At 39.1% G+C, this 17,141-nt stretch overlaps 1 long non-coding RNA gene across 1 annotated transcript in view; it reads right to left on the bottom strand.

The window, feature by feature from the left end:
- Positions 1-14,073: 14,073 nt before the first annotated feature.
- LOC311597357 overlaps positions 14,074-17,141 on the bottom strand; it is a 42,809-nt gene continuing 39,741 nt past the window's right edge. Inside the window, exon 3 of the long non-coding RNA XR_014779197.1 lies at positions 14,074-14,376. This is a non-coding gene — a long non-coding RNA (uncharacterized lncRNA). The remainder of the gene's footprint in view (positions 14,377-17,141) is intronic.

Raw genomic sequence — 17,141 nt, 5'->3', positions numbered from 1 at the left:
TTTTAAATCTCCGAGAATGGCCACGTCCTGGAGGAGAAGGCTGACACATTCTAAGAAAGGCACGCCATACTTATCATCTGCTTTCTTGTATGCGAAGCGTCATATTTTGTCCCACAGCACTATCATCTCATGTGACCACTGAGAAGCTGGACCACAGGCCTGCGAAGAGTTGTCTATTCCATCATCTCCCCAGTCATGAGTCATTCTTCCTCCAGCTGACTAGGAAGAGGGTTGTATACAGCCAATCAAAAGCACCCTGTGATCACAAGGCCGTCTTGGCCAATCTTGACAATGTGCCTCAAAATACTGCTGACAGATTTTTCCAAGAAATCCGTTGTGGATGGTGTCAACATGTTCCTTAAAAGGCAAAAAGCAAAACTGTCACCTGAGAAAGAGGAGGTGCCTGTTTGTTCCTTTGATGGGCACTGAGATACAGAAGGGGTTCGATTCTGAGATGGTCAGTCCCAAGGTGATAGCTTCACTGGGGTGTGGGGAAATTAGTCACAGCTGGAGATAAGCTCTGCTCATGTTTCTCTTCTCATTATTTCTCCCCAAAGGATGGAAAATCGTCAGGAAAAAAAAAAGGTATTCTCCCAATGATTTTTCTGGATCCTCTGTCTAGCTAGAGCCACAAGTGTCAATTTAATGGCTCTATGGTGATGGCAAGGTATAAATTGATGTTTTTTTTTTAGTGTGTCTGTATACACATGTGTGTACAGATGTATACAAGTGCATGTGTGGGAATGAAGGCAGGACAACTTTGAGAGCTGTTCCCTTATTCGAGTATTGCTTATTTAGTTTTCCCTTGAGAGGAGGGTCTCTCGACTAAGTAGGATCAGCTAGCCCTGAAAGCTCCCACGCCTTGCTGTAGCTCCATCTCTGTAAGTTCATTTATTTGATGCTCTTCACCCCCTTTCTATCCTCCTCATATGTTCTGTGGATGGAACTCAGATTACGCACGCTTGCAAGGTGAGTGCCTTACCAAGTGAGCAGTCTTTCCAACCTACGTATAGATTTGTTCAAAGAAGAAATGGGGCAATTCTTACTTAACTCAGTTCTTGGCTGACATCGTGCAATTATTTTGAGATTGTGAAAAGGTTGTGCAAAGCTTTTCATACTTGATTTCTTAAATGTACCTCACTTTGTAGCTTTGCCTTCTTGGCTTTCATTCTGTTTCATCCACCTGAAATTTGGCTCTCTTGAATTCTAACTTATCAAGAGAAAGCCACCACCATCTTGCAGGGTTTAATGTGGTTCCTCGTTTATCTTTCTTGTGAGCTTTCCCCTTTTGCCTTACTGTTTAAGGCCTTGCCCAACCTGTGTCCAACGTGCTTTCTCCATCCATTTTTTTTTTTACTTTAGCTTTTCTGCACTTGGCTTCCCTCTGACAATAGTTGTGGGCTTCTGGCTGGATTTCCATTTAACTCAAATTCAACTTGTCCTGACCAAACTCACCTTTTCAGTGTCAAATCCAATGGCACCTGACAACTGATGACATCACAAGTCTCTATCACTTAGCTCCCTATTCCTGACCATAGTTTAAGTTTTTACGTTTTTTTTTTAAATCCTCATCAAGATAATCTAGGCAGACATATCTCTCTGTACTCTATCTCCGCTCTGCATTTCATGTGCTCTTCCTGTCCATACCTGTATGCTGGTTGGGATTGATTTGATCTCTTCAGAAGCATTCGGTTCACTTCCCAGCCACTCCATCTTCAGGCCTCTTGTAGTTTGTCTTTCACACGGCTACACAGTCACTTGGAGGATGACGCCTTGAGCATGCAGTCACGCATTCCAGGCTTGTGAAGACTCCCAACTAGACTTCATGTGAGCGCTAGTCCTTCCCACCAGACTTCCACTCGTGACGATCACACTGGTCTTTACTTCTTCTCAAAGAGATTCTGCCTCTCTTGATTGAAATTCTGTGCTGTGGGTAGGGACTCTGCCCTACACAAAGCCCCTACCCTTGCCTCTAATTGTTTTTCAGCTCAATCACCAGGCTCTACACTGTTTTAAAGTTAGAAATAAACTATCCTCTGTTAAACACACACACACACACACACACACACACACACACACACACACACACCAAACAACCAGATTTCATTACTGTAGTCAAACCCACTGTACATTCCCTTTGACATCAAATAGCATTTTAGAATTCACAAAGGTTGCCTTTGTCACTTCATGGACGTCATTTGCGGTCACCACTCAGTACATCTCTTTGTAGGTCAGAGGTCATGGAGTATTGTAATTGGGTCTGCAGTTTTAGAACCCCTACCTCGTAAGGAGTAAGTGTATAAGCAGTCATTTGTATTTTAAGTTCTTTTCTCCAGAATCCAATGTTCCTTTTGTATAGATACATGCTTCAATTGTTTTCCACTTCCAGGCAATCTTTGTCTTGTTACTCATGCCCCAAAATATGAATTGCATTTGACTTTTGTGAGCCAAATCTATGCATATTTTTGCAAATCAACTGAGAGAAAAAGATTTTTGTGCATGATGTACATCAAGATTAAAAACATTGGCAGAAGTCTCAGGTACAAGAGAAAAAAATTTAAATGGTTTGACTGTAAAAGCAATCTTAATTACAGTCATTTAAATGTACTGCATACCATGTGACCCAACAGTAATGATTCATAATAGTAATGCATGTTAAATTAACTTTGTTATAAATTTTACTTGATAGGATTTTCTTGATTACACTGCTAAAATGTTTATATGTATTTAATTGTTCCCATTTTCTTATGGCTCTGTATTCAGAATTTAAAAAGAGACATGAGATTTTGCTCAGCCTGCTCTTTGATGTTGTTGGATGTGTAGGAGGTAAAGATAAGAGATGGCTTCCTTAAAGAGACTGAAATGCCACTAAAAAATAAGAAGCTGCTAAATTGCCTCTTGTGGGAATAGTTTTGTGACTTTTAACAAATACAGTTGTAAGCAGACAACTGCAGAAGCAGGGCACAAAATATGTTGATGAATTATAATGAAAGGCAGTTCCTGGTATCGCCTCTTTGTATCGCATCATCTTCCCAGCGCCTACTCATGTTGTTCCTGAAAGTTTGTCCAGAGAGTCATGAAGGACCCAACCTCTTGAAACTGGCTTCTCTCACTTCGAGTCATCAAATTGTTTGTGCGTTGATGGCTACTCCCTTCCAAGTGCCAAGTAGCATTCCATTACAAACCGACTTGAGCCTGTCTATTTACCCATTTAAACTGCTTCTAATTTCTAGCAGTTATGAGTAAGCTAATATCCATTGAGATACCAGTACATATGTCTTGTATGATTGTAAGTTTAATTTTTTTTACACGAGGTGTATAGAAGTCTAACTTCCAGGTCATGTGGTAATTGCAAATTTAACTCTAAAACACTGCCAAACCTTTCTTCGGGTGGTTGTTCCATTTTACATCTGCACTGACAATGTTTAAGAGTTCTAAATCATCACCATTACTTGGTATTATCAGTTTATTAATACATGTGACCTAGTCTAGTTTGTAATATTACAGCATCTCATGAGGGCTTTAACTTGTATTTTTCAAAAGTCCTACTGACATTATGGATCTATTTTTGTGTACTCTTTCCTATCCATATAATCACATATTTTCTTATATGAAATGTATGATCAAATATTTTGCCCCTAAAAAAAAACCTAGATGGTTTGTACATTTGTTGTTGTATCATGAAAATCCTTTACATACTCTGGATAAAACTATTTTATAAAACATTTTGATTAGGAAAAACTTCTTGTCATTTACTTTCCAGGAGTATCTTTTGTTACCTCTCCCCTGTATTTTTATTTATCTTGCTAAAGTTTGAGGTATAATTCTTTTTCATTTATGGGTTTTATCCTTGATATTGTATTTTAGAATTCTTGGTCTAACAAGAATTTCCGATGTTTGTTTCTGAAAGGGTTTTATATTTTACAAATCAGCCACAATTAACGAGAAGTTATTTTGAAAGCGATTTGAGTATAGCTGTATATACACCAGTCTTTCTACTTGCCGTGTAGATTGTTCCCAACATCTAGCAATAACATGCACATGTGTGTGTGTGTGTGTGTGTGTGTGTGTGTGTGTGTGTGTGTGTGTGCATCTCTTCGATTGACTGATTTAATCTTCTTTGAATATATAGTCACCAATAAAATTGGTACATCATATGGTATTCCTGCTATAATTTTGGGGTGACCTTTCAGTTTTCTTTTCCTTATGGAAACTCTGTGTGTGTGCGTGCATGCGTGCGTGCGTGCATGAGTGTGTGTGTGTGTGTGTATGTGTGTGTGTGTGTTTCTAGTTGTCAAGACAACTTTTGACAAAATCCTCCCCCATGCACTGAATTTCATTGGTTTCATCCTTAGCATCATGGTATCATGTCTATCTGGTGTGTAGATCCTACTGATGTATACAGCTGATCTGCCCATATCTTTCTCTAGTCCTACAGTGTTATGATGTCTGTAACTTTACAATAAATCCTGAAGTTGGGCCGTGTTTTTTCCTGCTAACTTTGTTATTTTTCCAACTTTTGTAGCTATTATTTATCTAATCTTTCTATGTGAACTTAAGAGTACAATTACCCACAAAATCCTACTAGTCTTTTTATTATAATCATATTAAATATATACATCAATTTTTAGAGAATAAATCCTTTACTATGTTGAGCTTTCCAATCAATAAAAGTTGTATGGTTTATGACTTGTTTACATCTTCTGTTTATTGAGTCTTTGATGTTATTGCTCCTTTTGCAGCGGTTCATCAAGGGATGCAGTGTTCTTATTTAACTTTTTACATACCTCTCAGAATATTATTTAACTACTTTAAATGGAATTTTGAAGCATTGCCACTGTATAGGTTTTTGTTATAGTTGTCAATATAAATAAAAAATTTCCTCAAAATATTAGACTTTTTCATTAGTAGAGAATATGTGTTTTACTTTAAAATTTTTAATTGATAATATGTGTGTGTGTGTGTGTGTGTGTGTGTGTGTGTGTGTGTGTGTGTGTCCTAAAACATGTCTTTAAATAGGCATACCCTGTGAAATCACCAAATTGATCCAATTTTCTTATGGATTACTTCATACACTTATTGTGGACAGAGTATCTCAAATCAATTTTCTTAGCAGTTTTTAGGAATTTCAAATCCTGTCATTAACCACCACCATATTCTATAGTAGATCTCTTTGGATCATTTTTCCTAAGTGAGATTTTATATGCTTTGATCATCTCTCTCTCTTCCCCAGTTTCTGTTCACTACTCTCTAATTCTGTGAATCTGAGGGTTTACTTGTTTTTGTTTCATAGTGTCTATACATGTATGAGTTCATGTGCTATTGCTCTTTCTCTATATTATCTTGTTTGTTCTCTAGGTTTGTCTGTATCCTTACAAATAACAAAAGTCCTACTTTTTAAAGCCTGAAAAGCATTCCATTGTGTAGTGTAAAATTATATTTTCCCCTTCAGGCCTGGATGGAAACTTAGGTTGATTCTGCCTATATCTTCCTTATTGTTCCTAATGCTACGGTGAACACAGGAATGCAGGCATCATGTCTACATGTTGTCTTCATTTTTTTTTGATATGTATTCAGCAATCAGATTGCTAGATCATATGCCATTCCTATTGCAATCTTTTGTTGACCTTTCATTTTCCCCCCAGGGTCAAGACGTGCATCCACATTCCCACAAATGATGATGGTTCCTCTCCAAATCTTCGCCAACACTTATTTGTCATCATTCTTATTAAGTATGTATGTGTGTGAATGTGTATGACGTGTGTGACTCTTGATATGCTTGCATGTGCCATGGTCAGAAGACAACTTTGTGAAGTTAGTTTTCTTCTATATTGGGGTGGGAGGGACAGAAATGGGGCCATCAGGTCTATGTGATATATATTTACCCTCTAAGCCATCTTGTTGACCTTATTTTTGAGAATAGGCATTATAGAAGATACAAGAGGATATCTTGCCATGGTTTTAATTTGCGTTTCTCTCCTAAGCCGTGATGTTGAGCATTTATAATGATTTTAATGAGCATTTTAAAATGCTTTTTATATCGCCACTTGAGACAAATCTCTTAGAATTACTTACCAATTTTTAAACCAGGTTATTTGATTTCTTGGCATATAATAGTTTTTTTCCTTGTAATATTCTTAATTTTATTTTGCATATATGTATTTATGTGTGTGATATTTGTGGAGGGTATATATATATATATATATATATATATATATATATATATATATATATATATATATATATATACCTATGAATACGCAGGGCCAGAGGAAGAAATCAGGTGGCCCATTCTATTACTCTCTGATTTATTTCTTTGAGGTTGGGTCCTCTCACTAAACTTGGAACTAAGCTACCTGTTAGTATTCCCTGGTGATCCCCTTGCTCCCACCTTCCTTACTGCTGGAGTTACAGGCACCTACAGGGCAGTGCCTAGCTTTCTAAAACCATACTGCTGGCATCAATGCTTACATGGTCCTGCTTGTGCAGCAAGCACTCTTGCCTACGGAACCAGATTACATCTCAATTGTTATCCCCTCACTTGTATCTTCCCGTTCCCCCTCCCTCCCATCCCTCTTTCATCCTATTACCCTCCCCTAGGCCTGTGACAGAAGGAGACCTCCTCCCCCACCATGATCACTGCCTATCAGGTCTCATCAGGGTAGCCTACTTACCCTTCCTCTGAGTGCCACCGGTATTCCCCTCCAAGGGGAAGTGGTCAAATAGGGGTCACCAGAGTTCATGTCAAAGGCAGTCTCTGATCTCCACACAACTATGGAGAATGCACTGTCCATTGGATAGATATGATTAGGGGGGGGCCTAGGTTTACTGCATGCATTGTCCTTGATTGGTACAGTAGTTTGTGCAGGCCCCCCCTGGGTTCAGATCCACCAGCCTTGATGTTCTTCTTGTAGGGATCCAGGACCCTAACTAGTCCACGTAACTAGGATAACTAGTCCATGTAACTAGTCCACCAACCAGTCCAGCTGGTCAGTTATTGGGGGGCCGAGGGGGGTCGCAACCTGTAATTAAAGACATGGGCGAGAGAGACGCAGAGCTCAAGCGAACAGTTGCTTGTCAAGAGCCGTTTATTGAGGGTAATGGCAGGCTTTTTAAAACCTGCTTTAGGGAGGGCGGGGGTACGCAAGGAGAGTAGTGGAAAAGTACAAAATCTTCTGGGTTGAGCCCCGGGAACATTTGCAAGGGGAGGGGTCTTCCAGGTGAGACAAAGCAGGATGTCTCTGTGGTTATCTTAGGATCAGATCGCTGTCTTCTCAGGACTAAGCCGGATGCCTTGCATACCTAATGAGTGGCCCAGCAGGATGTTTGCTGCAAATGCTGAATGGGTGGAGGTCGGCCTCAGGCCATTTGGTCCCTGGCAGGACCCTCCTTATATTTCCTCATTCTCTTATATCTCTCTCACCTGAGGTCCCAATGTGAAGTTTCAGCATCTGTCCCAATGCCCCACTGACCTTTTTTATGTGTACATATAGTTTTTGAGACAAACTCTCATTATGTACTTTTGCCTGGATGGGAACTTGCTTTGTAAAACAAGCTAGTCTAAAAATGACAGAGCTTTGCCTGCCTCTGCTCAAGGGTACTAGGGTTAAGTATCCACTACCACACTCAGCTCTTTTTAAAAAAATATTGTATTAATTTATTAATATTACATCTCAATTGGTATCCCATCCCTTGTATCCTCCCATTCTTCCCTCCCTCCTACTTTCTCCCTACTCCCCTCCCCTGTGTCTGTGACTGAGGGGGACCTCTTGCCCCTATATATGCTCATAGGGTATCAAGTCTCATCTTGGTAGCCTGCTATCCTTCCTCTAAGTGCCACCAGGCCTCCCTATCAAGGGGATGTAGTCAAATACGGGGTACAAGAGTACGTGTGAAAGTCAGTCCCCACTCTCCACTCAACTGTGGAGAATGTCCTGTTCATTGGCTAGATCTGGGTATGGGTTCAAAGTTTACTACAGGTATTGTCCTTGGCTGGTGGCATAGTTTAAGCAGGACCCCTGGGCCAAGATCTGCCTATCATAATGTTCTTCTCTGGATCCTTCTATTTCCCCATTCTCCCATGCTTTTCTCATCTAAAGTCCCAGTAAGATGCCTTCCTCTCAGACCCACTTTCCCTGGATGAGTCATTTGAGGATGGATTCAATGTCTTTACTCATTACTGTTATTGTGTTAACTGAAATATATGTTTTAATGAATCCAAATGGAGAGATTGGTCTGTTATACAAATTCTGATACTTAAAATTCCTATTTTTTGCCTTCCCATTCCTAAAGTGCCAAGTTCCCTTCTGTTGCATTTTTTCCATGTTCATTTTCTTTAACATTGATTTCAAAGCTTGTCATTTGGTAATGGGTTCCCTTGGATTTCTTTCATCCTATAATTTCTTCACTTTGCTTTTATTTCTGAATAGATCTGTGTGCCATGGTGAAATACATATTTGGACTTTGTTCTTGTTTGCTTAATGTTGCTGTGATAAAGATATACCAATAGTAGCTTGGGAAAGAAAGGGTTTATTTCATCTTACAAATGGCAGGCCACAATCTAACGTGGGGGAAAGTCAAGACAGGAACAGTGGAGGCTTGGCCTGAAAGAGAGACCATGGAGGAATGGTGCTTCCTGGCAGAGTTTTCATACTCATCCAGTTTTCTAATACAACAAGGACCACTTCATCTTCAGAGCTGGTACAGCCCACCATGACCTTGGATTTCTTACATCAATCATCTATTAAGACAAAGTCCTACAGAAATGCCCTTAGGATAAGCTGATGGTGGCAATTCCTCTCTTGAGGTTCTCTCATCCCAGCTGTCTTTAATTTATGTCAATTTAATAAAAATCAACCAGCACAATTAACCCATTCAAGCCTGTACCTTTCATGCTTCCCAAACCAGCATCATATAAGCAACTCTTACAATGAATAAGTTCATCTGCCAGTTTGAGATGCAGCCTTGGACCCCTGAACCTTGGCTTCTGTCTCCTGATCTTGAGAAAAATACCTCCAAGAAGATTTCACCTCAATGTTCATGGTCTCTTCTTATTCATAGATAATTTTCAAAGTGAGCTTATACACATCAACTGTCACTTCCACAGTTTTTTAATCCAAAGTATTTGCTCCCTTCTAAAATTTCACAAGCCAGGTCTCTATCATCTGTATTGCTCTCAATATTATATCTTGCAAGAGCTCATAGCAGCTCATCAAGTTAGTTCGAAATGAACTTTGACTTTTTGAGCCACTTGGAACTTCGGTTTCAAACACTTCTACTGTCCTCTCCCAAAAAAACAACATGATTAGCTTCAGCATGGTGCTACCCAATTTTTGTTCTAATGTGCTTTGTATTGGTCAGTTTTGTCCAGGTAAAGGAACTAGTAGGATGAATATAGAAAACTTATAAAATTATTAAATTGGTTTATGTTAAAACAGTAGCCCCTCCTTCCACCAAAATTTGGAGTAATAGAAGTTTGGAAATGTTGCTTCTGATATAAGTAAAGGAATCAGCAATGACAGCAAGAAAGTAAACCAGCTTGGTGGCAAAAGAAAGGCCAAGCATCATGGCCCCTTGATGGGGAGGCCTGGTGGCACTCGGAGGAAGGATAACAGACTACACAGACTACCAAGAAGAGACTTGATACCCTAGCATCATATTCAGCGGGAGGAGGTCCCCTCAGTCACAGTCATAGGGAAAGGGAATGGAGTGAAAGCGGGAGGGAGGAAGGAATGGGAGGATGCACAGGGTGGGAATAGCAATTGAGATGTAATATGAATGATTTTATTTTTCATTTTTAAAAAAGAAAGGCCAAGCAAACAAAAAAGCAGAGAATCTTCTTTATGCCATGTTCTTAAAAAAATCTGGGTTGAGACCAGAAGGTACTGTGCACTTTGGGGGAACTTCCCACATCAATTAAGGCCATCAGGACAGTTCTTCAGGTGAGACTCTCTACTCAGGTGATACTGATTTGTGTCAAGTTGACATTAAGACCAACCCAACAGACTTCTTTATTTCTTGCACATAATTCCCAAAATTCTTGTAATCACCAAAGGCATAAATGAGTTTTTATATGCTGGTGAGTGGAGCTACAGCTGGCCTCTGCCTCTCGGTAGCTGGCATTAAAATGGAAGCTGCTGTCAGGAAAAACCAAAGCAGGAAATAAAGGTTTGGATTTTTCACTGCTAACTTTAAGGGAGGTGAGAAGGGTTGATAATTAAACTGAGCACAATGGTGATCATTTGATCGGGCATGTCTGTAGAAAAAAAGCATTCAGAAAGTTGCGAAGTGTAGATTTGGATGGACTTCTGGATGCTGAGCAGCTTCCTAGAGAAAGATGCACCTGGAGCTTGCACAGCAGCTCTGTGTCCTTTGTCTGTGCCACAGCATCTCCTTACTTACATAACGATATTCTTTATAACAGACTGGTGACAGTATTTACCTTATTAAGTTCTTTCTCAAAAGTTAACCCACACAAGAAAGGGGTTGTAGAGATCCAAAGTTTTTGGTTTTGTTTTGTCTTGTTTTGTTTGTTTGAGTGTACCAGATTTTTCAGATGCCTGAGTTTCGATAAGAGTCTAGCATCGGGGACAATCTTGTGTGACTTATCCCTCAACCTATGGGATCTGGCAGTGTTTCCAGTTAAACAGTGTCAGAATTAAAGTGAGTTAGGGGCTATTATTCACTGCAATAGTAATTGATTTCTTGGTTTCTAGAGACAGACTTTGATACATTTGGTGTTACAAGTGTGTTGTGAGGATACTACGATAAGTTGGGTTTTAAAAATCTACAGAATATGGGACCACTAAATATAGAAATGTGGACTGACAGTCATTTACTTTCAGAACTTGAAAATGTCATTCTTTTATTTTCTGGCCTCCATGGTGATAAAAGAAAACTTCTGAAATATCCTAAATTTACTTAGAAAGCCAAGCAGGAGAGAAATAGCAGAATGAAACAAAAGACCGTTCACCCTTTTTAATGTTTAATGTTGGCCTAAATCTCATCCTGACTCTATTGCACGGACTGCTCACCCCACCCTATGAGTTACTTTCTGGTTCTGAGATAAAACACCATGAACCAAGCCAAGTCAGGAAAGGATGGTAGCATTTGGCCTGTGGCTTTGTGGGTAAGGGTCTATCGTGCTGGTGTGGCGGTATGACAGCAAGCAGCAGGCAAGGTAGATTAGGGGGTACATCTTTAACCTCAAACATGAGACAGAACTGGAAGTGGCCTGAGGCTCTCTCCTAGTGTCATCTTTCAGCAAGGCTGTACCTTCCTATAACTCCTCCAAACAGGGGTGCCAGCTGGGGGTCAAATATTTAAGTGCTCATTCACTTCACCTTAAATTCACCTTACAAATCGACGCAGAAGCAGCAATCACTTCTCTTTGTGGACTGTGTGTGTATCCCACATCTCAGCTGCTTTGCCAGTGCACACTTCTCTTCCAGTGCATGTCCAATATAAACCATGCATGCAACTCTTTCCTCAATGTCCATTTCTGAACGTGCCGTTAACTCTAGGTTGACCTTATAATTTTCCAACTGCTCTCCAGTCTTGCAGTCAGGAATTCTAGGACATTGTCTTTATTGAGTAGAACCACTAATTCTCTCAATAATCCAATTAATTTCATAGATCGTTCAGTTTCAAGAGTTCTGGCTTAGCAATGGTTACATAGGAGAATCCTAAAGTCGTTTGGATTCACCAAAATTCAAGATGTCCCTTCTGTGTATGACATTGATTGCTTTTAGTTGCACTGAATAGTGTCTCTTTCTCTTTCTTTCCACTTTGTTTGACTTTTTAAACTTACTTTTATTGAAAATTGATTTTTATGTGACATATTCTGATTATGATTTCTCCTGCCTCAACTCCTCACCACTTTCTTATTCAGCCAAATCCATATGCCCCCTCTCTCTCTTTTGTTAGGATAAAACAAGCATGTAAAACAATAATAATAAATTAAGATAAAATCAAAACAAACCTTTACCATGTTTTATTCTCACTTTGATACAATACTTCTGGGCATATATTTCTCCTTGCTTATGCTGACTGCAGTTTAGAAAGCCCTTTTATTGTCTCCCAACAAGTATGCAAAGTCTCACAGTCTTTGTATCTTCCCAATGTTTGCCACAACAAATTCTTTCTTCTCTCTAGCACTACTAGATATTGTTTAATTGCTTTGTTGATACGAGTGGCTTTGTTCTTTTAAAAATAATTCTCAATTATAAGTCCTCATTCCCTACCTTATTTTTTGGAAACTGGATCTCATGTGGCACAAGCTGGCTTCAAATTGGCTGTGGATGACCTTGAACTCTTGATACTCTTGTCTCTACTTGCAAAATGTTGAGATTGCAGACATGTGGAATAATTCCCAACCTTCTAAAACTTCTTCACATTACTTTCTACTAGCCTATTGTCAAATTTACTGATATTTTTGTTTTCTCTATCATGTTATTGAATTAAGCCATTGAGTTTTACAGCAATTATTGTATTATTCAACTCTAAAGTTTCCCTCTGATACAAAGCTTATATTTCCTTGATGAAACTTTGGATCTTTCCTAGATCTTTCCTTTATTGTGTTATTATAACTGCTTTAAAGTCTTTGTCAGATAATCACATCTGGATCATATCAGAGGTAACTTTTGGCTACTGTTTATTCCTCTGGGTTTCAAGCTTTTCTGGTCCATTGTGTGTAGTGTAATGATTTATTGGATACTAAGAATTTGAAGAATGAGAGTCTGAGTGTTTTAGAAACCTTATAGAAATTGTGTGTGTTTGAGGGAGGGAAGGAGGGAGGGAGAAAGAGAGAGAGAGAGAGAGAGAGAGAGAGAGAGAGAGAGACAGAGAGAGACAGAGAGAGACAGAGAGAGACAGACACAGAGAGAAAGACAGAGAGAGAGAGAGAGAGAGAGAGAGAGAGAGAGAGAGAGATTTGTCAATCTGACTCACTTTCCATAGACTATGCCTCTAACATTTCTGTTTAAACCACCATGGAGTGCTACCACATCTACTGAGCATTTGTGCCCTCTAAGAACAACTTCAAGAGTAGACACCGGCTACTCTTTAGTAGATTTCCTGTGATAGCTTACTCATCCCATTTAGGGGCATATTTCTGCTGAGATGACTCTAGGAATTATGCTTCTCAAACAATGGTTCTCTTCTCTTTACTCTGATATATATTCTTTTCAGCACTCAGGAGTGAGACCAACAGGACTTCAGTCTTTTGTCTATGAATGCTCATTTATCTAAGCTAGGTCATACTTCAGAGCTGCAGGATAGTGAGAGAAAAAGAGCAACATGGACTCTTTCAGTGGTCTTGAAACCTATATCTGTTGGGTTTGAGAGAACTAGCGTCCTCCAGTGCATATTACCTTAATGCTAGAATAAAGTTTTTAAATGGTATAGTTGCAACTTTCAAATTGGGATGCCTTTGAAAAGAGAAGGGAAAAGAGAAGCAAGGAACTTGGAGTTTATTCTATGACCTCTGTCTTGTAAGGGACCTGCTATCTGCCAAGGTCTCTTCGGAAAGATTTCTTTGACTATGCACATGGCACAACTTGAGAGATTTTGCTTCATTCAGATAAAAGGTGAGAAGTATGGAAGAAAAATTGCACCAGGAAACTTACTGCCAAATTAGTTGGTCTTCTTTCTCCTTCTTTCCTTTCCTTTTTTCCACATCCTCTTTCTTGTCTTCCTTCTTCTTCCAATTTGTGCCATCAGTTGCTTTTCAGTCCTTACATTATTGCTGCATGCATTCTATTCCAAATTTCTGGTGCATTTAGTAGGAACAGCAATGAAGTGTGCCTAATGTACCTTCATGGAAACTAGGACTTATTTATAAAGTGGCTTTGGCAATGACTTTGACACATGTGAGCTTTCTGTTGGCTGCTGAATATGTAGTTTTTCTTAACTAAAGAGAGGCAGCTACATGACAGTCTGTAAAATAGGTAGGTAAAAACATGGTAAGTTGATTGATTGATTATCACATTGCACACAAAGTTAAAAAGTAAATTTTCTGTAGTGAATGTTTATTGGGTACATCTCGCAACAGACAGTACCTCCATGTGTCTCTGTTGGAACGTGGTGAAATGCAGAGAACCTGAGAAGTTACCGTGATGATGGATTTTAAATAAAGGCATACAAATGGTTGGCAACAACCGATGACCTCCTTCTAGATACTTCAATATACAATCCATGATTTCTTTACAGCACGCCACCCCCACAGATTTCTGCGAAAGGTCTAGCTACTTTCAAAGTTGAAAGTATTCTAGGTGATTGCTAAACAAGTAGTGTATGGTAAACTCTGAAAATACCAGCTTTCGGAAAGTAAGAGGGCTTGCTCCTCTCTTCCTGTGAGTAGTACTTCAGTTGAATTTCCTGGAATGAAAGATAAAGATTTTAACATTTAAAATCAGAGATTCTGAGAAATGAATGACATTATTGCTGTAAAAATTTACAAAAAAAGCTTCCAAGTTATTCTCTGCAGCAATAGCTATAACAAGCCAAAATGCTAGACAAGAGCAGTCAAGCTAGTGAATTCCTGACTTACTGAAGAACAATAGGACTTAGGACAGTCTACCTTCTTCCTCCATTGCCTTATTGCCTACCCACACATGCTTTCACACTCAAGTATCTTTACCTTGTATGTAAGTCATGAGAAAAAAGTAGCTCCTTGTAAAAGTGTTCTGTTTGGCTCTATATCTCACTGTAGAGATACCTGCCCTCCCATATTCATTGCCACCTTTATCACAGTAGCTAGGAAATGGATCCAGGATTGATGTTCATCAACGGATGAACGGATAATGAAATTTGTTAGACATACATAGTGAAATTTTATTCAGCTCTAAAGAAGATGAAATTTTCAAGGAAATGAAAAAATTATATTGAGTGAGATAACTCAGCCCCCGAAGGACAGATGTACCATTGCCTCTTACATGTGGTCCTGTTTCTAACTCTTCTGTTCTGTTTATTTAATATGGAGTGCCAGTGGAAGCCAGTCAAATAGGAAGGGGATACAGGAGGGAGAGGTTTTAAATAAAAAAAAAAGATAGGGGAACATAAGTAAAAGGAAAATAAAGAGAGGAGATATTGAGGGTAGAAGGTGCAGAATGCTGGACCAAGAAATACAAAGAAATCACATGGAAGCCTGTGTCTTGTAACACAAGTAAAACATACAAAATGGAGATGGAGAGTTCACCCTTCATTTCTGAATGGCACTACCCCAAGAAGCAGTGGGTAACTAAATACTGTTTCTAGTTCCAGAAAGAAAATAACTTCCACAAAACTGAGTCAGGTAGGCAGGAAAGCAAAACAAATACGGGCCCTTGTTAATCCCAGTGGTTCCCACCAGACCTAGTAAATTTGCAAGAGATTGGGATCTTTACAGAAAAACACAGCCAATCAAAATGAAGAGTTATGGAGACAATGCCTCACTGATACATTTACAATTCCTCTCCCATACCTAAGTCTCAGGGATCATTGTTCAGAGGGAGCAAAAAGAGCCAGGGGACCAGGGAGTTTGCTATGAGATTGTGTCTTCTAGGAATGGAATAAGCTACACCCATAAAGTCTCACCAGCCTGACTCCCTACACATGAACTGAACAAAGACAACAACAGACTTGTAGGATGTATAGGAGAAAGCTCACATGACCTCAGTCCTATACAAGGAAGTTCAGGCAACTAAGGAATGCTGGGAGCAGGAGAAATAGTCTTCCCTGGAAGAGCACACCCATTGGTTATCTAATACCAAATGACCACCCCTAAACATACATATAAGTAACATTATCCAGACTGATCAGGGTGTGTTTATATGTTTAGGAATATACTTGTGCATTTATTTCCATAAATAAATATGCACACATATATATTATATGATATATATGTAAGCATACATACACACTTATGTAACAACAATTAATGAAAAGAGAGGCCATACATTTGAAAAAGAGGATGGAGGTTATATAGGAAGGTTTGGATGGAAGAAAGGGAAGAGGAAAATGATGTAATTATATTAAAATCTCAAAAACAGAGGAAATAATTTAAAAACTCTAGCAAACAGAAGACAAATGGTACAGATGTTAAAATATATTTCATTAGTCAACAGATCTAATCAGAAAGCTATTTTCCCATTAGTTTGTTCGGTGTAGTTCAAAAAATTCAAGGAACCTGATGAAAAATTTTCAACATTAAAAAAAATCATTTTCATATAATTATAACTTTATATTTTAAAAATCAATATTTGTTCAGTACCCTTCTAACAGAAAACAATCCCCAACATAAAAACCTAACAATGGTGTATCTGACAGGCAGACATTTAGGTGATCAGTTTCTGGACTTCATATCTTCGTCGAGATTTTGCTATGTTTGTATGGCCACTGGTCTTATCATACAGAAAATAAGTAATTCATTTTTTTGTAGACCCAGGTTCCCACAATTCACCTCTCATATACTTTAGTCCTTTCATAGTCTTGTCCGCTAGATATATACTTTCTGCTATCTTCTAGGTTGTGTATTAGTCTACTTTTGCAACTACCTAATAGAGTCCATAAAATAAAATTACCCCCTTCTAAAAAAAAAAAGAAAGAAAGAAAAAGAAAAACAAACAAAAAAACCACCTTGCACAACACCCCACAGAAAAGTCCAGGCTGGAACTGAATGGGAAGTGCTCCCCCTGCTGTCTAGACTCTACTCTGTTGGGAGGGTTCAGTGTGGGCTGCTGCCAGGGCATGGCATCATCGGTCTTAGCCAGCTGTGAACCCTGTGAACCAGAAGTCCAACCTTCTGGGCAAGGTATACCGTAGGCCTGCCTGTGAATTAACTGGTTGAGTGCTGTGGGAGTGATCACCTGTCCTCCAGTTGGATTTGATGCCTGTCCCATGGTAGAGAGTAAAGAGGAATGACCCAGATTTCCTACCGTAAGCCTGGCTAATAAGTCAAGCCTTGGACCATGATGATAGGTCCATGTCAGGAACTTGCTTGGGTTGTTTAACCAAATTGACACAGCATTAAACCGCCTTCCAAATCTAACCTTATACTCATTGTCAAAGAGGTTTTCAGCCTAAGCCATAGATGCTTCTTCTTACAATGAATGATAATAAATGAAGAGACTCGTGGCTGTGCAAGATTCTGATAAGAAATGATG

The sequence above is a fragment of the Acomys minous genome, assembly GCF_964271855.1.
Source record: "Acomys minous genome assembly, chromosome: 5".
NCBI classification, from domain to species: domain Eukaryota; kingdom Metazoa; phylum Chordata; class Mammalia; order Rodentia; family Muridae; genus Acomys; species Acomys minous.
This window is presented reverse-complemented; position numbering and strand designations above follow the sequence as displayed.